A 24,956-nucleotide genomic window follows, 5' to 3' on the forward strand; every position below is an offset into this window, starting at 1 on the left:
AAAGCTGAAAGAAAGGCACTTGGATTAAACCGAAGTTAACTGTTGACATACAAACCAAAGTAAAAAAAGAGCAGTAAACACAAAGAGAGAGTATCCCTGGTAACCCCATATAACTCATCCAGCAATATACTTTATAAAATTCTCAACAAACATTGGCACGTTCTACGGGTGGACCCAGTTATCAACAAGGTCATAAGTGTGAACCCCAGTATAATCTATAAACAAGGCAAATCCTTGAGGAACATTGTCAGTCAGAGCTTCTTTAATTCCCTAAAGCACAGAAGGGACACACAATGGCTATGATATGATATGATATTGTTTTTATAAAGCGCGACTTACACACCACGGAGCATCTTGGCGCTAGTCATACGTGTCACAGAGGAATAAAAGCAGATGAGCCAAGTGAGGAATCAGTAGAAAGTGTCTGGTATGTCTGGAGGTGGGAATTTAAATTAAAGCTAAACAGCAAGTGTCAGTGATTTTGAAAATCCAAGTTTTAAGAGCCTTTCGAAAAAGGTTCTCTGACGGAATCAGACGCAGCTGGAGTGGGAGCTTGTTCCAGGCTCTGGCTCCTAATACTCCAAGGGATTTTCCTCCTTTTGTAGCGAGTCTGAATTTAGGGATCACAAGTAGGTTTAGGTTGGAGGATCTCAGTGAGCGAGAAGGTGCGTATCTTCCAAACCTTTTGGACAGATAGGTGGGGCCCAACTGATGGTAGGCCCTGAAAGTGATTAATAAGATTTTAAATAGCACCCTTTTGTGGATCGGCAGCCAGTGCAAGATCTTAAGTGCTGCTGAAGCAGACGACTTCCTGGGCCATCTCAGCACGAGACGGGCAGTGGCGTTCTGGACCATCTGCAATTTGTGCAATACAGCTTTGCTGGAGCCTGCATAAAGACTGTTGCAGTAGTCCAGACGAGAAGTAATGAGGGCCACCGCGACCGTCTTTCTGGCTGTCAGGGGTCAAAGAACCTTCTGAGGCCCTTGATTATGTTGAAGCAGGACCCCCCCACAGTGCCTGCTTGTTGTCTGAAAGATAGGACTTCATCAAACCGTATCCCAAGGTTTCGGGCCGTCGTGATGGTATTCGGGGGACTTCGGCATCCCGAGGCCACCAGGTGTTGGGTGAAAAAAGGTTTTGTTGGCCAAAAGGGAGGATTTCAGTCTTGCCTGAATTACATTTGAGATGGTGATTTCTCATCCATTCAAATGTTGCGGCAAGACAGTCTCTCAGATTTTCCTCTGCCTTTGTAGTATTATTGTCCAGGACGAGAATGAGCTGAGTATCATCAGCATAAGATATTGTGCTGATGTGGATGGATGTAATTAGCTCTATCAAAGGGGTCATGTAAAGGTTAAAAAGTATTGGACTCAAGCTGGAACCCTGTGGTACCCCTGTTTTTAACGCATTTTCGTCTGAGCAGTGGCTTCCTAGTATGGTAACTTGCTTCCTATGGCTGAGAAAGTTTTTCAGCCATTCAAGAGCAGTTCCTGCTATTCCTGATTCTGCTAGGCGGCCAATTAATACGGGGTGTGAGACCGTATCAAAGGCCGCTGATAGATCTAGCAGAACCAGGACGGCCTTTTTACCTTGATCCATTGCAATCTTGAGTGTCTCCACCGTATGTAGTAGTGCTGACTCCGTGGAGTGTTTGGCTCTAAAACCCGCTTGGTTGGGGTGTAGGATGTCATTATCCTCCAGGTACCTGGTCAGTTGTTTATTTACCGCTGCTTCCGTAACTTTGAAAAGGAGTGGGCTAGGTACACCACCAATTGGATTCTATAAATGTGGTCATTGTTCTGTCTGCCTCTCCCCCCCCGCCCCCCCACTTTGGACAAGATCAAAAGTTTTAAATACAATACACAAACAGGGTATAAGAGATCAACTCATTCATGAATTGCAATACTAAATTCATGTTATATTGTACTGTCTGTGTATGTAAGAACATCTATGTGGGCAGTACAATTAGACCGGTGTAAGAGAGGATACAGGAGCATATATGAGCCATTAGAAATGGATACACAAGTTATCCTCTAGCAGTATATTTCAATGCAGTGCATGGCCAGGCTTAATTGTTCTGTGTGAAATTTCATTCGCTTTAAACAATTACAGATAATCCAAGAGGAGGGGACAAACTTCACTGCTTACACAAACTGGCGGCCTCTTGGATCTGTAAATTGAGAACAGTAGATCAAGGTCTCAATATTGATAAAGAAATGTAGTTATTTCTGAGGGATTGAGTCTTCTGTCGAGATAACCTGTGTTTTCCTTCGGTTCGCAAACAGTAACCTGAGTAATCAGATAAAGAAAGTTTCCTAAATGTACTTGTCTCTCAACATGTATTCAGTAGATTACACCTGTGTGGTATAAATGATCATTGTACTGTACATACCCGAGACCAGATGTTGGTATCTAATCTGATCATAATGTGCCTGAATGTTCCTTTCACATGTAATATTTGTTTGAACGAACGTGTGTCCTATTACAACAGTACGGTGGTTTGTGGTATTGTCTTACTGTAAGTAACTGGTATTTACACTGCAATGAAGTTCTAGAACATACAATATATATCAGAGATTCTACAAGAATTGTCTTCTCATTCTCACCATCTGTATGGGGCTGTCTATCTGACCGAGCTTTATTGCACCCTCTATACTAATGCTATGTCTCTTATACGGTGCTCTGTTAGGATCCCACTTAGACTCTTAAAATTATATTATTTTCAGAAACGACTATACACATTCATTTTTGTAGCTAATTCTTACACCTGTCCATTTTAATACTACTGCTGTTTACTCACTTATATTCTAGATGCAAATTCTATAGCTCAATTCACTGTGTCCCTACATACCAATTTAACGAACGTCACTATTTTTGTGTCAATACCCACTTGCGTTTTATATCTTGGACGAGGATGCTGATAAGATTTTTAGGGTTATGAAAATACTATAGTTTATGCTCATTTGCAGTTCTTAACATCCAGAATCTCTCTACGAGAGATAGCTTGTGTTTTATGCCAACGTGTAGTTCATTATAACGTTATGAAACTACAAAAATGGCAAATGTGCGTTCGAAACAGATGCATTACGTAAACACGCTCTGTCACAGGATTGACGCTTGAGAGATGCGTCTTGTTGCTTAAATGGTGTTTTCTCCATGGCGGTTGTACAAGCCTTTCGGGTTGGGAGCCTGAAACTAAGCTACTTTGGGAAGGCCTTTAGACATTAGACCTAATCTGTATCACAAGGGGCCGTGATTATGCTTCAGAGGTACTATTTTACAGTATATTACCATTACTTTGTAGATATCAACTAAAAATTTAAACCTTTTTAGAGGCTCTACATATTGGCTTCTACTTGTTTATCATAACGGTTTTTCCGGCTCACCTGTTTCATAGTAAAGTAAGTTTAATAAAAGTGTATCTGGTAAGCATATACTACTTGTTGTTCATTTCGGTTTTTACCTCTCGATTACGTCAATACTCTTCCATTTATGTAAATGCTAATCGCCTTTGAGGTATGTAATTGCGGTGACTGAGAAACCGCATTTAAGTTCTTGCTACATGCGTTTTACCTCATTTTTTCCACTTTCCACTTTTCTCTTTTTGACTTCTGTTAATCACTGTGATTTTATCGAGTCCAGTACACCCCATTGGTTTGGTTGGTTGATAGGTAGACACACTGCGGATAAGCACTTCAGAGACTAGAGGGTCCTTTCTGTTTCATGTTGCAAGATATTGTAGCACTACAATTGCTTGTTTTAAAAGGGGCGTATAGAAGCTACACAACTTATCAACCTACATTTGCCTCTCTCTAAGAGACTATTCAGATATATTGTGACTCACGGATCCGCATCGGAATTGTTATGCACCATTGACTCTTCACACTGGAGAAGACAAGGGTGTTTTTGCTGATTTTTCTGCATACAGATATTAACTTAAGGTACTTACAGAACATATTTTCCTCTCCAATTCTTCTTTCTCTTTTTTCAGTTTTTTCTGTTTCTCCTTATCTAGCAGACATGAGTACATATTTGGATGGGAGAACTAACGTGGGCGTCTGCCTTGACTTTAGTTCACGTCTTCTTTTTATTTTTAAATTCATAACACCTTGGCCATTTTATGATCCTGTTGTATTGGTTTACTTGCTGAACACCGACTGTCACTCTTCTTTATGTGGACTGCGTTACACTTATGTCTGGAGTTTGCTATTTTCTGGCACCTTCTCTACTGTGTACTTTTCTTCTTTTCAAGTAATGGACTGTTTGACATTGGGAGATTGCAGTAAGAATTCCCTCTTGCATTGATATCAAACAACTTGTTATACTGCTGTTTTGTCAACAGCCTTGAGGAAGTCGTCTAACGACGAAACACGTGTCAGCTGTTTATATGCTACACCTATGTGTCAACATTTGGAAACTGATCTACTTATGATCAAGATTATTCTATACTGATTGTTTCATCCATTGCTCATTTTGGAATAAAATACATTACTGACTAATGATATTCAGATGGAACTTTTAATTGTGCTGGGCTCTGTTGTTCAAATTTCAATAAACACTGTAGGTGTCCTGAAGCTCAATTTACTTCTTCGACTGTTCTCCCAATTGAAACCAACAGCTCACAGAGTCCTGTCTCCAGCGATAAACAGCAACAAATGAAATTTAGGGTCCATGATAATACCGACACCTGGCTCCCTAATCACCTCCAGTTACCTCCTGAGTGTACCCAGTACGTCATTGTTCCCACAGGTGTGTCACTATCATGAAATGATAACCTAGACGACTAGCTCTCCCTTAAACAAAGAGCCGCCCACTGGCTCATGTCCAAATTTGGTTAGGGTCTCAATTTGATTGATGACGTTATCACTGTGCGCAGGGTTAGGTGGGTTGTTTATGCCCCAAAGTCACTCCACGGAGACTATTCAGTTGATAATTTCGGGCGCGCATGGTTGGTGGTTACTTTGCTGCAACACTTGAATTCGCCAACCCCGGAAAATGCAAAAATGTGGGCACTACCTCTTGGCTATTTCTACCACCCATCCTCTTTACATGGGCAGCCAAGAAGGTCGCCTGTTTGTGTGGCAGCGCCTCTTAGTAATATTGCAGTCCCTTTCCCATGGAATACAGGTTTACTCTGCTGTCCAGCATCTGGGATAATTATTTTTCCCAAGCCCCCTTATTGTCCATCTCAAGCCTATGTTTGACTCACTTCCTCCAGCTGAGCCCATCTTGCAGGACATTATTGCTCCCAGTACACTCTTGGAGTCAAAGACTAATGGGTTACGTTTTCTGTCCTAGAATGTTGCAGGCAAAGTAAAAAATTGGTGTGGCTCACTGGTTAGAGGCGGCAGACCCGAGAGCAGAGGACGGCCCGGGACCAGGGTTCGATTCCCGGCGCGGCAGGTTTCTGGACCAGGGTCAGCGGACTCGATAATTCTCTCGCCTCGGTGCCCACTCTGATCAGCGATCACACTCGGCAACTCTGGGCATTAGCTTGCCTCATCTTCACTAACGGCCCCACCAGACCGCCGGGGATGCCTGGTCTCACCCTGGAGATACCCAATAAGGGACCATCTGTCAGGGAAGCCAGGAAGGGTTTCGCAGCGGTCGAAGCGCCTTGGGACCCTACGGGTAAGTAGTGCGCTATATAAATGCCTATACATTTACATTTACATACATTTACAATGTGGACTAGTTCGATACCAGCAACCAGTTTGATGCAGTGTGTTGTCAAGAAAATTGAGCCTTGAAAAATTTCTATGTGAATGGTTATTAAGCCTTTTGGGTTTCTCGTATACCCTCTGTGTCATGCCGCCCTAAGGGCAGGTTAGGAGTGTTAATCTCCCTGAAGTTAAAGATCACAAACATAGCTGTTTTACAGTCTACTCCCCGGTATCAAAATTCCACTTTTATTTTAATTAATTTTTATTTCTTTGTAAATCATCCCATGGCGTGGTTGCGGTCACTTTGGTGTTTCTGTGCTGCGGGGCCCGGCGCTGAAAGGGACCACATGCCCCAGGAGCCAGCGGGGCCGACAGCAGACTTGAAGCCCCTCCCCCCTTGTCACCGGGGGTTTAAGTACTTCTCACGCCTCCCGCTTCGCGGGAGACGCTTCGCTTTGGTGTTCCTGTGCTACGGGCGCCAGCACTGAAAGGGACCACACGCCCGAGGAGCCAGCGGGGCTGACTGCGGACTTGCAGCCCCTCCCCCCTTGCCACCGGGGGTTTAAGTACTTCTCGCGGGAGACGCTTCGCTTTGGTGTTTCTGTGCTACGGGGACCGGAGCTGAAAGGGACCACACGCCCCAGGAGCCAGCGGGGCCGACAGCGGACTTGCAACCCCTCCCCCCTTGTCACCGGGGGTTTGAGTACTTCTCCCGCCTACCGCTTCGCGGTAGACACTTCGCTTTGGTGTTTCTGTGCTGCGGGGACTGGCGCTGAAAGGGACCACACGCCCCAGGACCCAGCGGGGCCGACAGCGGACTTGCAACCCCTCACCCCTTGTCACCGGGGGTTTGAGTACTTCTCCCGCCTCCCGCTTCGCGGTAGACACTTCGCTTTGGTGTTTCTGTGCTGTGGGGACTGGCGCTGAAAGGGACCACATGCCCCAGGAGCCAGCGAGGCCGACAGCGGACTTGCAGCCCCTCCCCCCACGTCATCGGGGGGATTTAACCAACTGGTTCCTGCCGCCACGCGGGACGCGCGCGGGCAGACGCCTGGCTAAGCCCGGGCAAAGGGCAGGCCGTCTGTGGCCGTAAGAGGCAGGGCCGGGCGATGGTATTAACATCTACCTTTCGGATCACGTAAGACATTATTTGGTAATGGTCGATGTTGCCCTGTATTATATGTATATATGATACCCTTGTAGGGTTTTTATTTATTTTATTTCTTGCCTTTCTGGTGACAATTATTGTTTTGTGTGGGCATACTAATATTAAAAATGGCAAAACAAAAAGATGGTAAAGGGAAAGGGGCAGTTGGTACCCTAGACGCCTTCTTAATAAGAGCCGAATCTGCTACAATACAAGAAATTAAGCTAACAGAACGCAGATTGTCTTTAGACTCCCAAATGCTGCAGAGTCGCAACATCACCACTAGCCCAAATTCAAACGAGGACAAGGTTGATGGAGGATCACAAACTAAGGGGTGTCCTGTATTGTCGGCTAAATCCCCCAGTATTCAAGAAATCTTAGATTCTCCTGTATCCAGTGACAAACCTAATGTATTCACGAGGGCACAAAAATCCAAGCAAATAAACAGAAGTCGTTCTGTCCCGCTTGCTAAAAAACGAAGGAGACAAGTAATAAATAAATCACGTAAACAGACCGAGCACACATCTAAACCCCCGGTAAGGAAGGATATACAAGAAGTTATAGAATTTACACCTGAGCCCGTGCCCGAGGCCAGTCAAGATATAGCTCTGGAAGATATAGCACCTACATTGACTATACCGACTATTGAACAGGGCCTGGGGGAAAGCTTTTGTATTAAGCTGGAAGCGGTAATTAATGCTCATTTAAAACCTGTCCTCCATAAATTGACAGCTGTTGAAAGCAGGTTATTACGCTTATAGAACCAACATTCTAGTGTTTGTGTGTCACATGCTGAAATAGTTTGAATAAGCCTAAAGGAAAATCTAGTAGTGGGGGCGCTGATAAACCAGACTCTTTGGGGAAAAGTATAATACATGATGGGAACCCAAGGGGGAATATAAGTGATGCTAGTCGTCATTTAAATATCATCTCAGTGGATATGGACGGCCCGAGTCAGGATGGCTTTCAGGCCACAAACCCTCCAAGTATTAATAAATCTTTAGGGGCGCAAAACATTCAAAATGAAGGTACATTAAATACGGCCACTGTTGAGGAACGCCATCCACGCCATCTGCCCACAGTGGTCCAGATTCAATCCTTAACTTGCCTCCACAAACCACACCCTATATTGTTTTTTTTTAGCAAATGTTCGCCCGCTAGCCTTTGGCGAAGGAGAAGATTGGTCCTCTTTGAGGAACAAATCCTTGCACCTGGTAAACGCCAAGACGGGCATAAATCATAATCTCTTGTTCTCAGCACTCAAGATGGCACACAGGGTTAGATGGGTTGGAACAACTGAGAAATCATTGGAGGGAGATTGTGTCATCTTGACCTTTAGGCCCACTGGTCTGGTAAGAGCTATAATCGATAGGATGACTGATCAAGTTATGGATAAGTCAAAGGTCTTGATATTACCTCTGGGCTATGTCTATCGTCCCTCCACATGGTGACCTAGTTTAACAGAAATAGAGTACCAAACAAGAAAAAAACAGCAGTCGTAGTTCCCACCATGGTTCCATGTAAATCGTTTTGAGCCCCTGAGTACCTTGGCTGAGGTCGATTGACTACAGTTAGAAAGTTCAATGGAAAATGATGTTAAAGAAATCGCTGTAACCCCAACTTACTTTAGGAATACTGGCGAGCACACACTTTCTGCTGACCCTTTAGGCAACCATAGTGATTTGCAGTTGTCCTACAATAATAATAAAATTCATGGCCCAATAAAAGACAGTGAGGGCAAACAGAATATTACACAAGCCAATTATATAGCGGAAGAAAGTAGTTCTAGCAAACAGTTAGGGCTAGCAAATAGCCAACCTGATAGATGTACTTTCCGCTTAATTTCATGGAATGTGGCAGGTATTTTGAGAAGGGTATCGGATGAGGTGTGGATGGAGTATATTAAATCGTTTTGACATTATTTGTCTCCAGAAAACTTGGAGTAGAAAGGATCTTTCTCTAGATGGTTATAACTCATTAGTCGTTAAAGCAGAACCATCCCCGGCTGGAAGGGCAAAGGGTGGCTTAATGAATTCATTTTCGGTACGGAATAAGTCCCTAAAGGTGGGAAAAATAATGGCCTCTCCGTGGTACCAACTGACTTTGTGTACTAATATGATTGTTGTACCCTTGCTTTTAATTAATTGGTACTATAATATTTTTGATACACATATGTCAGTTATTATTGATTCTTTGCAGGAAGAAATTACTAAAGTGGCCGAAAAAACCTTTCCCCTGTGTATCATGTGGTTGGGGGATTTTAACTGTACTGTATGTCAACATAGTGGGAGGAAGATTTGTGGGCTACTTGACACCAATGAACAACCCCTGGCACATTTTAAGAATACCACACAGGGTGATGCATTAAATAACATCATTGTGGCAAATGATCTTCGTATACTTGATACATTGAGTAACACACCTATTCCAACTTTTCAAGGGGCTGGGGGGTGCATGAGTGTAATTGATTTTACATTAATTTCTAGCAGTTATGTTTATCTTGTTGATGATTTTAGGGTAGAACCAAATCCTGCCAGTGATCATAATGCCCTTGTGTTATCACTGAGTACTGTGGTACCAAGGGAAAAGTCCCTTGAACAAACAATGAAATATAACCATAACCAAAGGATAAGGATAAAATGGGATAAGATTGATCCAAAAACACTGGAGGAAACGATTTTTAATGTTATGACTTGTTTGACGGCCACCTCCGATCCAGAGTCGATACTACAGAATTTCGAAGTACTCTGTAAGAGTGTGACCACAAATTTTCTTAAACCTGCTAGGAAAGGTAGTATCGTAGACATGAAATGGTTTAATGCTGAATGTTCCGCAACACAAACAGTACTGTGGAAGGCACTACATGTAGTACCATGGGACCAAGTAATGGTTAAGCACGAAAGACAAATCTATAAAAATGCTATTGAAAAAAGGAAAATAGAACTGAAGAAGCAGGCCTGGGATGACCTCGAGAAACCTAGTGACTTGAGGGGTAGCAGGATATTCTGGGAGGTGATAAATCGCCCACTTTTTAGTAATGAAAACAGGATTATGGTGTCGCATATAACTGGGGAGGCATGGGAGGCCCATTATTCTAAGATATTTAACCCAAAGGGCATCTCATTATTAAAGGAATGTGAGGTTGAGGTCCCTTTTAATATCCAGACTGCACAGCAGCTTAGTGCATCACTCCTGTTGGGAGAAGTGGAGGAGGCTTTGAGAAAAGGTATCACTCTCAAGGCACCAGGGCCTGATGCTGTACCCCTGGATTTGTTTAAAAGTAATCCCCAAGTCTGGGAACCTCTCCTGCTAAATGTTTTTAAGGCGACTATTGTGGGACGCATTCCTTCATCCTGGAAAGAGGCAGTAGTTGTGCCCATTTTAAAAAAAAGAAATAAAAGCGATCCCTGTTGTTATAGGCCAATCTCCTTAATAGATGCTTCTTGCAAACTATTGGGGAGAGTAATATTGGCATGCTTGAAGACATGGGCGAATGCCTCTGGCATTATCGTGGACACCCAATATGGATTTAGGAGTGGTAGGGGGAACATGGAACAGTGCCTTAACCTGGCCATGATAATGGGTAAGTACATAAAGGCCAAGGGTGTTTCAATTTACTTAGCCTTTATGGACTTATCCAGTGCCTTGGACACTGTGTGCAGGGGAAAGTTGTGGCTGCTAATGGAGTCTATGGGATTCGAGGAGCCGCTTGTCACTTTGTTGCGTAGATTGCATGCTGCTACTTCTGTAGCCATTCGATATGGTCCAGGTGGTGAAAAATCTGGGCTAATTGCCTCAAACGAAGGCGCCCGCCAGGGCTGTATTCTTGCCCCCTTTTTGTTTTTAGTATACACAAATGGTTAGAACATTTTTTATTGCAGCAAGGTTTAGATTTCCCTAAAATAAACAGCAAATACATACCTTTATTGTCTTATGCGGACGATACTTTATTGATGGCACTAACAACAAACAGTATGCAAAAATGTCTGACCGCTTTTAATGAAGTCATGTTGGGATTAGATCTTAAGATCAACTTCACTAAATCATTTGCAATGGTTTGTGACCCAAATAGAACTAAAACTTGTAAATATGTTGTGGACAACATGGTTATTGAGAAAGTTGCAAATTTTAATTATTTAGGAAATCTTTTTAATAAAACATTGAACTGGGATCATTTGATAACAACCCGGCTTCAAAAGACAAGTAGATCAATAGAGGCCCTTTTTCGTTTTGCCAGCAAACTGGGTCAAAAATCAATAGCAGAACTTATGACCTTGTATAAATCTAAATGTTTGCCAGTAGCGACTTACGGGCAGGGGTATGGGGATACGACAAAAGTGCACAAATACAAATTATGGAGAACAAATTTTTAAAACGTCTTTTATCTATTCCTAATAGTTCTCCAAATATTTTCTGTCATTCCGAGGTGGGTTTACATTTCGTGAGTGACAGAATTCATGTGTCCTCCTGCTTCTCTGGGCGAAAATATGGACTGTATGAATCTTGATAAGGCCATGAAGATACCATGGTTACGCTACGTGAAGGAAACTTTTTATAAAATAGGTCTGAATTTTTTTTATGAAAACCCTGATTCTATCAATTCAGACATGAAGATGGTCATCAAGAATTATTATCATACTGCTTTAGGTCTGTCCAGACAAGAAAAAACACATATCTGACCAAGTAGTCCCCCTAAAGCAACAGTTTTATCTGTATTTTACAACACATACACAACAGCATTTTTATTTGACTAGATTTCGGTTAAAAGCACTGCACTTTCTAGTTGCTTTTCCAAAGCAAGGGGATTGGTGTGAGAGGCTACCCCCGTGCCCATGTAATAATGTAGCTCAACAATGCACAGTGCACTTTGTGCTCTTTTGTTCACTTTATAAAGTCCCAAGAGATCGTTTTATTAAACCTCTCTTGAGGGACATTCAACCTTGTTCATATAAGGAAGGTTTCGAGTATTTGAGATCATTATCAACGGCTGCAATATGTAGTTCTATGCTTAGTTTTATTAGAATTGCTTTTTTAATTAGGAATTGCTATGAATTATGAATATGTTTTTACTGATTTTATCCCTTTGATAAGATATATTGTGTATTGTGTTTTTGTCCCTGACTTTTTTTGGACCATGAAATATCATTTGTGATTTGTATGTATGAAATTTGGTTAAATGCACTGCACTTTCTAGTTGCCCTCTTTAAGCAAGGGGGCTGGTATGAAAAGCTATCCCCTTGCCTATGTAATAACTTAGTTTTAGAATGTATAGTGCTATGACATTTTTGCATATTGTATTTTTGCCCGTGAACCTTGGATTTTGAAATACCATTTTGTGATTTGTATGTTTGAAATCTTTTTTTAAATTGTATACTTTTATGATTCTCTTTTGAATCAAATAAAGTTATTTGAACTGAACTGGATAGTTTTATCTCTGATTTCCTCGAGACATCAGGAAGGGGCAACCATTATCCGGTTTGGAGATTTTAATATCTCAAAATGCTCCGGGGGATCGGCAGGGGGATGATCTATCCCACTTTCTTCATAACATCCATTGAGAGGTTCAGAATCAGATTAGTGTTAAACACAACTTACTATTTAATGTGGATTTTGCTAGGAATGGTACAGTACACTTCCCCCAACCTTTACAGGTAGAGATGGTGGCTCAACCATTTTCTTTATCTACTTTTCTTCTTCCTACTGTTGGATTCCGTAATTGTGTCCTCTAATTTGTGTGATCATAATCATGTTTCAATTTGAATTTCCTTTCCAGACATGGAAATGCAACCCCGGCTCTCGCCAGCTCTGCAGATCTGCAATATAGCAAAAATATGGCGATCAACTTGAAGTGGAAAAATGTAAATTCGAGAGGTTCCTTGCAGATCTAGTAATTGAAAAGCGACAGGATGTGCTGTGTTGCCTTTCTGAAACTGCGGAGCCCCACATGATATTGGGTAGTTTAATTCTCTGTGCGCATCCGTGCTCTGTTTGATTACCTCAAAAAAATGAAAAAACTATCACTGTACCCTCTTCACACTGATGATTTATTCATGCTTGTACAGAGGCCTGGAAAATGTTGAAACGTATTGCTAAGTACTCCCCCAGAAACATTGAGGAAAGCCGACTTACCAGGAAGTTGACACTGGACAAAAGGAGCAAGGAGATTGGAGAGAAGGCATGGGAGGATTTACTTGAAGCTTCAGCATTAAGGGACGCCAAAGCTTTCTGGGACGTGATTAATCACCCATTCTTCTCAAATGGCAACTGCCCAAAAATCACGTGTCACGTTTCCTTGGATAATTGGTTGTCCCATTTCTCTCGCATTTTCGAGGGTTCGACCACTGAGTCACCTGATCCTGGCCCCCTCCCCAAACCTTTTTTATTTTTGTTTGAATCTTCTTGATCCTTCTATTCTAGTTAGCACTTTCTTGCTCTTTCCTATAGATGTGAGTGATCCTGGTTCTGCTATTTTAAAGAGTGCTCCAAGTAAGGCTCCTGGCCCTGATAGGGTCTCAATCTATGTCTTCTGACCAACGTATTCTGCTCCCTTTTCTTTGCTTAAAATTTCTAGTTCCTAGAAAAAAATCAATCCTTTTCTCAAATTTTAAAAAGGGTGACAGATGAGATCCTTTATGTTAATGGACAATCTTGCTGTTGGACTCCTCTGTCAAAATACTAGGAAGGGTAATTCTTGAGAAATTGGAGGTGTGGGCGAAAGATAGGGGCTTCCTTTCGGAAGTACGGTACGGTTTCAGACTGAGTATAGGCACAGTCAAACAGTCCCTCAACCTGCTGCTGATCACGGGCAAGTACGCCAAGGTCAGGGAAGGCTCTTTACATCTTGCCTTCATGGACCTGTCTAGTACGTTCAACCTAGTGAACAGGGGGAGGTTGTGGGACCTTATGAGCCAAGCTGGGGCGAACGCCTGTCTGGTAGAACTTCTTAAGCGTATCCATCAGGATACTTTAATTCAGGTACAAGGGCACGCCTACATTCAAAGTTGATAAGGTGTCAGTCAGGGGTGCATTCTAGCTCCTTTTCTTTTTCACATTAATTCTCTTGAATTAACTTTACAGTCTAAGGGTAAAGACCTGCCTAGGATAGGGGACGAGACTGTGCTGATATTATTGAATGCTGACAATGCTGTGCTGCTATCGCACACAGCTAACCGGCTAAGGCTATTGTTAGATTAATTCAATGATTTTATATTGATTTAAGTTAAGGGTCAATAACAAAAAATTATTTATTATGACCTACGGCCCCAGAAATACTCCCTCACGTAGGTTTACCATGGACGGTATCGCTGTCACAAAGGTTTTCCAACTTTAATTATTTAGGGATTTTGCTGGATTCAAATTTTAATTGGGCCAAACTTTCGGTAACAGAGAGGGAATAAAATGAACAGTGCAGCTGAGGCCATTTTTAGGTTCTCTAAGAAACTCAAGCAAAAACCGGTCAGAGACCTCATCTCCCTCTGCAAAGCAAAATGCCTTTCATTGGGCACCTTTGGGGTGGGTGTCTCGGTGTATGTAAATTGTGACTGCCTAAAAATATCTGAAAATTCATTTTTTCTCCAGATTGATGGCAGTCCCCAATAGCATCGCTTCTATTATTACCCATACAGAGGTTGGTTTGCCGTATATTGAAGATGCGATCAAACTAGCCTCACTATAATTTTGGGCAAAAATCTGGAGCTCGCCATCCACTAATTTCTCCCGCCATGTATTATCAGATTGCATCAGTTTAGACCATGGTAATAAAATTGCTTCATTAGCATATGTCAGGAAATCCTTCTCAAATATAGGACTCCCACACCAGTTTCACTGCCCCAACGAGATAACTGGGAATACAAAGACCTTGATACGCTCCCTCTTCCAGTGAAATAGTGATCTGAAAAGGTTTAACAGGTTCCGGGTGATAGATATCGTTGGTTACCATATGGAAATTATTTCCTCAAGGTGGGTCGAACCTTATTTAATGTGGATTTCTAATCAGGAGCACATGTTTTATTTAACACACTTAAGGCTATGCATTGTTTCTTTCTTGGTTGCTTTCCCACAGCAGAGCAGCTGAATTCCAATTTTTCCCCACTGCCCCTGTGATAACACTACTCTGCAATTTACAATGCACTTCATGTTTTTTTGCAGTTTTTACACAGTTCCTAGAACCCAATTTTTACGTCCCATCCTACGACTGAACAATTGTAGATAATCTCTGCAGAGAGTTATTAGAATATCTGCAAATTGTCATCTTTTTATTGTTTTTATTACATCCTATATTGTTCTTAAACTGTATTTTATTTTTCGGACATATGCTATTACTTTGTGACAATTAGATCTGTAATTTGATGTGGAAATTACTTTGGATATGGGTTTCTTGTTAGCCCTGGCAATTCTATCTTAATAATGTCTATATTTTAACTTGCATTTTATCTTTGTTTTATTTTCTTTATGGCAAAGTTGGCCAAATAAAGTTTTATTGATGACTAGCAGCCCGCCCCGGCGTTGCACGGGACAGAAGGGGTCTGGGGGCAGCATCACAGCAGGAAAGGCGCAGCAGATGGGCCGGGAGCAGCAGAGCGTACTTACAGTGTTTCCATGCTCCCGTTTTGTTGGTCCTGGCCGCTACTGCCCACGCTTGTGTCCGCTGGTTCTCTGCGCTCGTTTTCTTGGTCCTGACCGCTTCTGCCGACTCTCCTGTCCGCTCTTACTCTGCGCTCCCCTGGGCATGTCGACGCTCCTCTACGCGCTCCGGACCTTGGAGGGTGTTGCTTCCTTTCTCCTGTCCGCTCCTCGCAGGGTGTTCCTTCCGGCTTCCGCGCTCCCCCGTGATGTCAGCACGCATCAGCACGCACGTCGTTAGCTGGCGCTACTTCTAAGGGACTACTTTCCCTTAAAAATTACGTTTCCCTTCTAACATACATATTTTGTTTTTATATAAGCCTATGTCCTTCTGCTTGCCCTGGCGTTTTCAAAGATGTATTGGGTGTTTGGATTGGTGGTGTACTTTTCGAGTTTACCTGGCTCAAAGGACACAGTTCTCTCTTTATAATAGTAGTATAGATGATAATGTGTACATTTATCTCAAATATTAAGGGATCAATTTACATTTATTTGAAAAATTGACACTGAATCAGGTTAATAAATTACAGTTTAAGGTTAAAAGTACTTGGAGCAATAGGTTGAACTGCTAAAGAAAGAGGTTAAACAAACTGAGAAATAATTACAACACAGGCAACCTGTAAAAGACAAGCACCACGCAAGGGAAGCATTGATGCAATTACAGGGTGAAAACACCAATATTAACCTGGATGGCGATCTCACCGCAACATTTTCAAGACAAATTAACTGCCTTTTAGAAGAGGCTAGACTGAACGAGCGGGCTTCAAGTAACACTAAACAGTATTTGTTTCATAAACACCACACAATGTTGTATTGTATCTGGCTCCAAAGATTCATAATGCTGCACAAACCTCGGGGAAAACCACGTACTGCTAGATTCAGTATTAAGACCACTTTCTAAAAACATTAATGGCTGTCTCCAACCAACTGGAAACAATTTTCAAACATGCATTCAAGATACAAACTATATCTTCAACAGATTAATCATTAACAATTGTCACAACATAGAATTACCACTCTTCGCCTTTAATGTCTCTAGTTAATATAGTTTTTTTGCCACACATGGAGGACATAGAGGCCACCGAATGGCATTTAGTATCTCAGACCACCGTACAGCTAATGAGGGGTTCATACTTTAGCCTCTGCATTAAATGTTACATTTCAACTTGTCCACTTTTACAAATCAATGGTATTCACAGATTTCAGGAACTGATATGGATTAAGTACGGATCCGCTGTAAGCCAACAGTTTATGTTTTACTTGGCATAACACAACAGTAGGAAAAATATATTCTGTATAAGCACAGATGATAAAGCTTCCATTATTGCCCAGTTATCATCAATCAGGATTGATCAGAAGCCTACTAGGAGTCAATTTATAAGGCTAAAATGGATCATTTGGAGAAAAAATATATCTGAGGATGAACAATAGAAAATGAACAGTAGATTTCGAGAAAGCTATGAAAACTATTATACAGTTGACACTCAAGAAGCAGCAAACAAATGTATCATTATATTAACACATCAAAAGCCTCTATCATAGGTAAATATACTATAATATCATTAAAGAGAGAACCCAATTTAGGAGATCTTTTTGTAGAAACAGATATGTCAGTGGAAAGGATGCTCCGAGGGTCACAGTACTGTAGAGAAAATAATTCCTTATTTATCTGGTTCAGTAAGCAACAATATCGCCAGAGGTGATCAAATCAGACATCTGTTTATACGCGTAAAGCTGATAAGATTTAACATTATTTCACATTTTATATATGTTATACGATGTCCCTGTGTTCAATACTGCATTGGGGAAGTGACAAAACAAATGAAAAAAGGATACTGCAACATAGTTCAAAAACACAAATATGAACCCAAGCATCACTTATAGCAAGACATTGCTTTTACAATCAGTACATCAATACATCATTGAACTCATTTGATGCTGTAAAAGCTTTCAGTAGGTTAATTGTGCTAAAGGTACTGAGGCTTTTTGTGCTGAGAAATAATGGTCTCTCCTTGGCAAGGACGTTACTGGCCTCTGCTGTGAGAATAGAGGCGAACGCTTTCTCGTGAAACAAGTTTCACAAACATGTTCTTGCTTTTATTATTTGTACTGTCAATTTTACAACAGGGACAAAAGGTTAGAAATAGCAAGGTCTTTAAGTGAACCCAATCTGATGCATATTGGTATAAATAGCACAAATTACAGATTAAATCATCATACTAGGTAAAATCAACATAATCTTTGTAGAAATTCCTTGCACTTGGGGTAATTTTTGCTATGTATTGTTAGTTTGGGAAATAGCTGAAATGCACCTTGAATACTTTTGTTGTTTTGGAGGTATGATGGAGTATAAATTAGCTATAGTGTAGTGTTTTATTACAGTAAGCTGATCAAATAACAGTAAATTTAAGGTGCCCAAAGTTTTGCTCATAAGCCCACAGTCGATAGTATTGAAGGTTGGTGTACCGAATAGCAAGACTGTGTTGTCTTGAATCCACTTCATGCATCCTTAATCCATTACCAGACACTTCCTGTCTCTTTATCTCACTCTTGCAGCATCCATACCTGTTTTCTCCATTTGTCACTGTTTTCAGTCTTTCTCTACCCCTTTTTTTGATTTTCTCTCTTTCTATGGAAAATAAGAGCCAGGCCCCAACAATGTGTGCGGGTGGCACCCACCTGCAACCACCAGCCCCAGTTAAGTACTGGTTATAACTGGTTTCTATGTGGAGAATGTAGCCAGAGTGAGAAATGAGAAGACAAAGGGAAATCCAGGCCAAGGTAGTCATATCAGAGGATTTTCTCATTTAGCATTCTCTCAGAAACAAAGTTCATGGAAGCTCTTCGCTTAACATAGTCTTGGGATAGGTCCTAGGATTTTGGTTCAGGACCAAATCAGTAAAGCCACTCCTTGGAGAAGTCTACGATGAGAGGTAAATCCTAAAAGCCTAGGTTTCAAGGTGTTTTACCCCGATTTAAATAGGAAAAACTGTCTAAGTTGTGGATTTGTTCCGGGTAACTAATAGGACTGATAGTTTAAGGCGTAAATGGAGGTGGACTGTTCCCAGATAGGTGAGAGGATACCATAGTGCTTGTAAGGAATGACCACCTTTTGAACCATGCGCCCCCAGATGTTTGTCCTATCTGCTTTACTGTTTTTAGAACATTGTGCATGTTACCCCTGTTAACTATTGGTAATGTTCCTGTGCTCCCTTTTTAAACATGGTTAAAATAACTTATTCCTACATGGCCCATTTAATTTGCCTATACATCCCTAGTATATGGAGTAGGAAGTGCACAGAGGACCTGGAAGTTAAATGTCACTTGTGGACTGCAGCACCTATTGTGCTATCAACTATGCAGGTAAGGAACATATAGCTTTGGTCCTACCATGTGTAGTCTGACTGTTGCAGTATAAACCTGCAGTGTAACCTAAAAAAATAACCTTTTTTGACATGTAAAAATGTCCCTTTTAACTATTAGTGAGCCAAACCTATGTTGGCCTTGGAGCCCACATGGTAGGGTGCATAGTATTTCAAAGTAAGGTATGTACAAAATTCATGTTACTTGGGGCCATGTGTATCATCAACCTGATTTGGAATTCTCAAATAGCGATTTTTAAGAAATCGCTATTTGAGAATCGCAAATAGGTATGTATGTACAAAATTGCATTTTTTTGCGATTTCTTAAAATTCCTTAATTGCGATAAGCAAATTGCGAATCGCAATTAAGGATACTTTCCCATTCATTTCTATGGGCCAGGTGGCCCATAGGAATGAATGGGAAGTTATTCTCAATTTGCGATTCGCAATTTGCTAATCTCAAATTGAGAATTATTTCAAGGGTGCAGGGGTGTCCAAAGGACACCCTGTTGCACCCCTGAAATATGCATGGGTACACATGTGGCGCACATACATGCCCTAAGGGCATGTATGTGCGTCACATGTCACTTTGAAAAATGCAAAAATGTGCATTTTTCAAGGAATTCGCAACTTACCACCAACTAGAAGTTGGTGGTAATTTGCGATTCCTTAAGGACATTTTGCAAATTTTTTTGCTTCATACATTGCATTTAAGGAATCGCAAAATTTGCGATTCCTTAAATGCAATTGCAAAATAAGGAATCGCAAATTTTGCGATTCCTTGTTTTGCACCAGATTTTGCTTTATACATACCATTTATCCAATTCGCATTCGCAAAGGCCGAAATTCTGCGAATTTCGGCCTTTGCGAATGCGAATTTGCTTGATACATATGGCCCTATGACCCTACAGTGACAAAGCCCAAAAAGCTATTTTCACAGTGGCAGGCTTAGCTGTCCTATAAGAAAACCAGAGTACAGATTGAAATATTAATACTGTATCTCGGGAATAGGACCAGGTGAAAAAAAAAATATTTTGATAAACAACTATTTTAATAGTTATTAAAAAGCCAATTCAATGGCAAAAGCAGATATTTCATAAACAATGTATTAGAAGTAACTTTTAAAAAGTGACCCTTTACCAGTCTGAACTGTCAGGCTAAGGCTGCATACGTCTCTGCCAACTTTCTATCTGCGCTTAGTCTTAAATAGGTGTGAAATGCCTCTAAGGAGCAAACAATACGCTGACCTGAGTGGGCAGAGGTGACTCCCCTGAACTCCACAGAATATTCTGAGCGGGGCTGCGATCATCCTGTAACACCATACTGTCAAATTCTACTTGACAAGTCTGTTAAGCCACATGTAACACATCTACCACACTTCAAAGGGAGAGAACAGGATGTCAAGACAAATCTTGAGAATCACTTGTCTGAATGTTGAAGGACCTTGCTTTTGTCCCACCAGACTTCTGTTGCTGGGTTTGTTAGGGGACAGTACCGTCTTCAAACTGGGAATTCGTGTTAGATGTGGAAAAGCACTCGGATTACCACAGTGCACTCTCAATACACACACCCAGCCCCCAGAGCCCAGCTTTAGTGTGGCCAAAGACTTTCGCCATCTTAGAAATGCTCTGACACGTGGCATTTTGGGCATGTTCACAGTAAGGCAAACAGGAGCTTCTGGGTAGGGTTGATCCCAATAACTTTTACCCCTCCTGATTAGGAAATGTCTAGAAATCATTCCCACATAGTACCTGGTGCTAGGCATAAATGTAGCAACTCCAGACACCGGCTTAGGTCACTTTCTGGACCTGCGGAAGATCAGATGAGAACTGGACGAACTGTCTTTGACCTGAGAGAGGACCTGGAGGACTAGACCTGCTTCTGCTTGTACCCGAGGCAAAGAAGTGGACTCCAAGGGTCAGCTGGCTGACCTCCTCTTTAGATTCAAAGAGACAAGCAGTAAGAGGCTTTTTCCTGGAAACACCCAGCTGATAAGCGGCAACTGGACCTGGATTGGACTCTACTGTTGGTCTCTGCCTGACTCCTTGTCAGTCTCTTTGGACCAGATGTATGAAAATGCAATTTTGCATTTAATAAATAGCGACTCCATAGGAACCGCTTTTTAGGAAATGCAAAATGATAGGTATGTAATTACTGATTTCCTAATAGAGAGGCCTACAGAGTAGGAATAACTATTAGGAAATCTCAATTAGGAAATCCCAAGCCATTCGCACAAATGGGCTGGTTTTGTATTTCCAATGGAATGCTAAACCAAGGATGGCTATGAGCATAAGACCTCCATAATACACCCCAAAAATAGTTATGCATGTAGAGCACATATATGTCCTAGGGGCATGTGTGCACTCTTTTGCACTTTAAAAAAAGCATCTTGAGATGCTTTTTTTAAAATTGTATATGGTTACCATCGACTTTGCGCCTTTGGCAATTGCATTTCCTAAATGCTCCTTTTGCATTTAGGAAATTCTTTGTACTTATGCTAAGAAATCACAAATAGAAAATCCCTATTTGCAATTTCCCATTTATGGAATTGAAAAATGTGATTTCAACTGGGTAGAAATTGCATTTTGTGATTCCCTTAAGGCCTTTGTATATAGGAAAAGGCTGATTTCCTGACTTAACAGAACAGAATTGTGATTCGGCCCGTTAAGAAATACAAAAGGCCTTTGTCTATCTGGCCTTAAGTGCCTCCCCTGAAGTCCTCTAGGGCTTTTCAAGTGTATTCCTGTGGTTGATTGGGATTTCAAAGGTTAAGTCACAAGACTTAAGAACCTAAGACAAAAGGTAAAGTGTTTGACAAGGACAGACATGGCTGGTGTGTCTGACTGTGCACCCCACCCCTCCTCCCTGACCTTTCAAACCTCTCGCTCAACCCGCCCTCCGGCTCTGCCTCAAATCGTTCCAAGGTCCCAGTCTGCAATGACTATTGATTATCATTGGCACTTTATGCTTTTTGCCACTAGTTTATAAATTCATATCTACGGTTCCTCTTTTTAGATTTTTGTAATTTTACTTATTACTTTTTACTTTCCTTTTCTAATTTGGTTTGGGATTTTTTTTGATTGACATTTTCACTTTATTACTATTTTTTTACTACAATTTACACATGGCCTGTCTGCTCCGAGCCATAGTTGCTAGGGTTTGAGCTCGGATTAATTTAGTGACTTTGAGGGTTAACTCTGACAAGGGTTGTGATTATTCCTTGAGACGGGTAGTCACCCACCAAGACAAAAATCCAGTTTCTTACAATACTTGATGCAGTTGTGGGATTGAAACACTAAATATTCTGTTTAATACCCCTCGTGGGCAATAAAGCCTTAAACAGTTTCGTAAGGTGAAGCTTAGCTAGAGAATACCATGGTAAGAAAGTCCAATCCAGTCCTACAAAGAACTGGTAGTGAAACGAACACGGAAAACCTGAATACCAAGAGCCTTGTTCACAGTTTGGCGGATGCAAATATCTACCAAAAAGTTGCAGATGTTTGGTCCACCCTATTTTGAGTGTGCAGATATCTATGAAGTTTAGATAGGGCGGACACGCCATCTGACATTTCCTGGTGGGTGTTTCACAATCACAACAAACAAATTCTAAATCTTTGTCTATGTCTGGCCCTGTTTCAACAAATGGACAAGGAGATTCATACCTCCACTTGGTCAAGGGAAAAACCAATTCGCATTTTAGGGAACTCAGTCCAGATCCTAGTATTTCTGAAATATTTTGGGGTATTTCAGCAAGACACAGTGAGATAGTTGGGTTTCAAGGTACATGTTAGGATCTCTCACCAATTTCAAGAAACATAGCATAAACATGGCTGAGGAAAATAACGTTGCAAGGCTGATCCACATTTATAAAATACTCAAATTGTATTTATGAACCTTGTTCACAGCAAACAAATGCCTAGGAGTGAGGAAGCCTTCTTGGCAATAGAATTGCAAAAAATGTAGTGACTTGTTAATAAAGAGCTGTTGCAGTGGGAGGTTGACTGATGACTAAATGGTCATATTTAAAGTTTGGCAGACAGAGTACTTCATCTACATGTGCTGGGTGTCCTGTCCCCTCGATTTAGAATTACTTTACTATAATTCACTGGCAATGTAGTGAATGGTACAGCTGCCACATTTATGAAGGGATACCCTATCCACCAATCTTGGAACAAAGCCCTATGTATGTGCTAATGGAGGGCTTACAAGAACTTTAAATCTTTAGGAGTACTTAACAACGGTTTTGGTAAAGCACTATGAGGCAAAAGAGCATTACGGAAAAAAGCATGTTGAATGACTAGGGGTCCCACAGGAAGAAAAGATGATGCAAAAGAGTTCTGTTGCAAATGAAGTTGAAAGTTTCAGACCTGAAGTAATTAGTGAGCATTCAATTTAATATAGAGCACTATGGAGTACAACTAAAATAATGTGTAGACATTACTTAAGACTGACAAAGTTAAGGGAAGGGATCAGTGCCTATGTCCATTGCTATACATTTACATGTAAAGAGCACAGGAGATACTAGGAGGCGAAACTACTTTAACAGTATGTTAATTTGGGTCACAAGATTGATCCATGCACTTAACGTGCACATAATCCTCTCTGGTCATGCTGCATATTCACTTATAATTGTTGGACCTGGCCATCTCTGGGGGGTCACCCCAGATTTTTTACTTTCTCTTTAGAACTCGTTTATTTTGGTTTTTAGGACTCTGTTTACTTTTACCCTGCTTATCAGTGGTAAAGCATCTATCTATCTCTCTTCCTAAAACATAGTCAAATTGGCCTAAACCTGATTGGTACATTAAAGTCCCTAGCAAATGGTATTACATGTGCCCAGGACCTGTAAATTAAATGCTACTAGTGGCTTGCAGCACTCATTGTGCCACCCATTAAAGTAGCCTCTTAAAACAAACCTCAAGTCTGCCACTGTAGACTGTAGCAAAGTTTTAAACTGCCATTTAGAATGGGCAAAATAAAACCTTTGCCCCAGGCCTAAACCTTCCTTTTTAATACTTCTAAGTCACCCTTAAGGTATGCCCTAAAGCCTCATAGCAAACAAAACAGGTGATGGACCGAATGTGGATCAATGTCACGCATTCATCCCAGTCAAAAGATCTGGGCCCAAATCCATCGTTTTTTTGCACTCCACACCACCCTGGGTTAGACAATGGCGATATGCAAATCAGCTCTGACCCTGTGCCCCATGGGAACAGTCCAGTCCGAACTACAAAAGCCATGTCCTTCCCAGAACGGAATCAAGCATCCGAGGACCGGACCGGTTTCGAGGTAACACCTCTCATCAGCCCGGCTAGCTTGACTCCAGTGGTGTGGAGTGCCTGGGACCCACGTCTGAGCATCCCCAGCGCACTTATGGCGGTATTGCAAACAAAACAGGTGATGGACCGAATGTGGATCAATGTCACGCATTCATCCCAGTCAAAAGATCTGGGCCCAAATCCATCGTTTTTTTGCACTCCACACCACCCTGGGTTAGACAATGGCGATATGCAAATCAGCTCTGACCCTGTGCCCCATGGGAACAGTCCAGTCCGAACTACAAAAGCCATGTCCTTCCCAGAACGGAATCAAGCATCCGAGGACCGGACCGGTTTCGAGGTAACACCTCTCATCAGCCCGGCTAGCTTGACTCCAGTGGTGTGGAGTGCCTGGGACCCACGTCTGAGCATCCCCAGCGCACTTATGGCGGTATTGCAAACAAAACAGGTGATGGACCGAATGTGGATCAATGTCACGCATTCATCCCAGTCAAAAGATCTGGGCCCAAATCCATCGTTTTTTTGCACTCCACACCACCCTGGGTTAGACAATGGCGATATGCAAATCAGCTCTGACCCTGTGCCCCATGGGAACAGTCCAGTCCGAACTACAAAAGCCATGTCCTTCCCAGAACGGAATCAAGCATCCGAGGACCGGACCGGTTTCGAGGTAACACCTCTCATCAGCCCGGCTAGCTTGACTCCAGTGGTGTGGAGTGCCTGGGACCCACGTCTGAGCATCCCCAGCGCACTTATGGCGGTATTGCAAACAAAACAGGTGATGGACCGAATGTGGATCAATGTCACGCATTCATCCCAGTCAAAAGATCTGGGCCCAAATCCATCGTTTTTTTGCACTCCACACCACCCTGGGTTAGACAA

General features: G+C 41.8%; 1 protein-coding gene across 1 annotated transcript in view; it reads right to left on the reverse strand.

Annotated features, from left to right (window-relative positions):
* Positions 1 to 24,956, reverse strand: part of CPQ (carboxypeptidase Q) — a 2,019,872-nt gene that overhangs the window by 1,633,407 nt on the left and 361,509 nt on the right. The gene's annotated exons all lie outside the window — the stretch shown is intronic.

The sequence above is a fragment of the Lissotriton vulgaris genome, chromosome 4_1 (genome assembly GCF_964263255.1).
Source record: "Lissotriton vulgaris chromosome 4_1, aLisVul1.2, whole genome shotgun sequence".
Lineage (NCBI taxonomy): Eukaryota > Metazoa > Chordata > Amphibia > Caudata > Salamandridae > Lissotriton > Lissotriton vulgaris.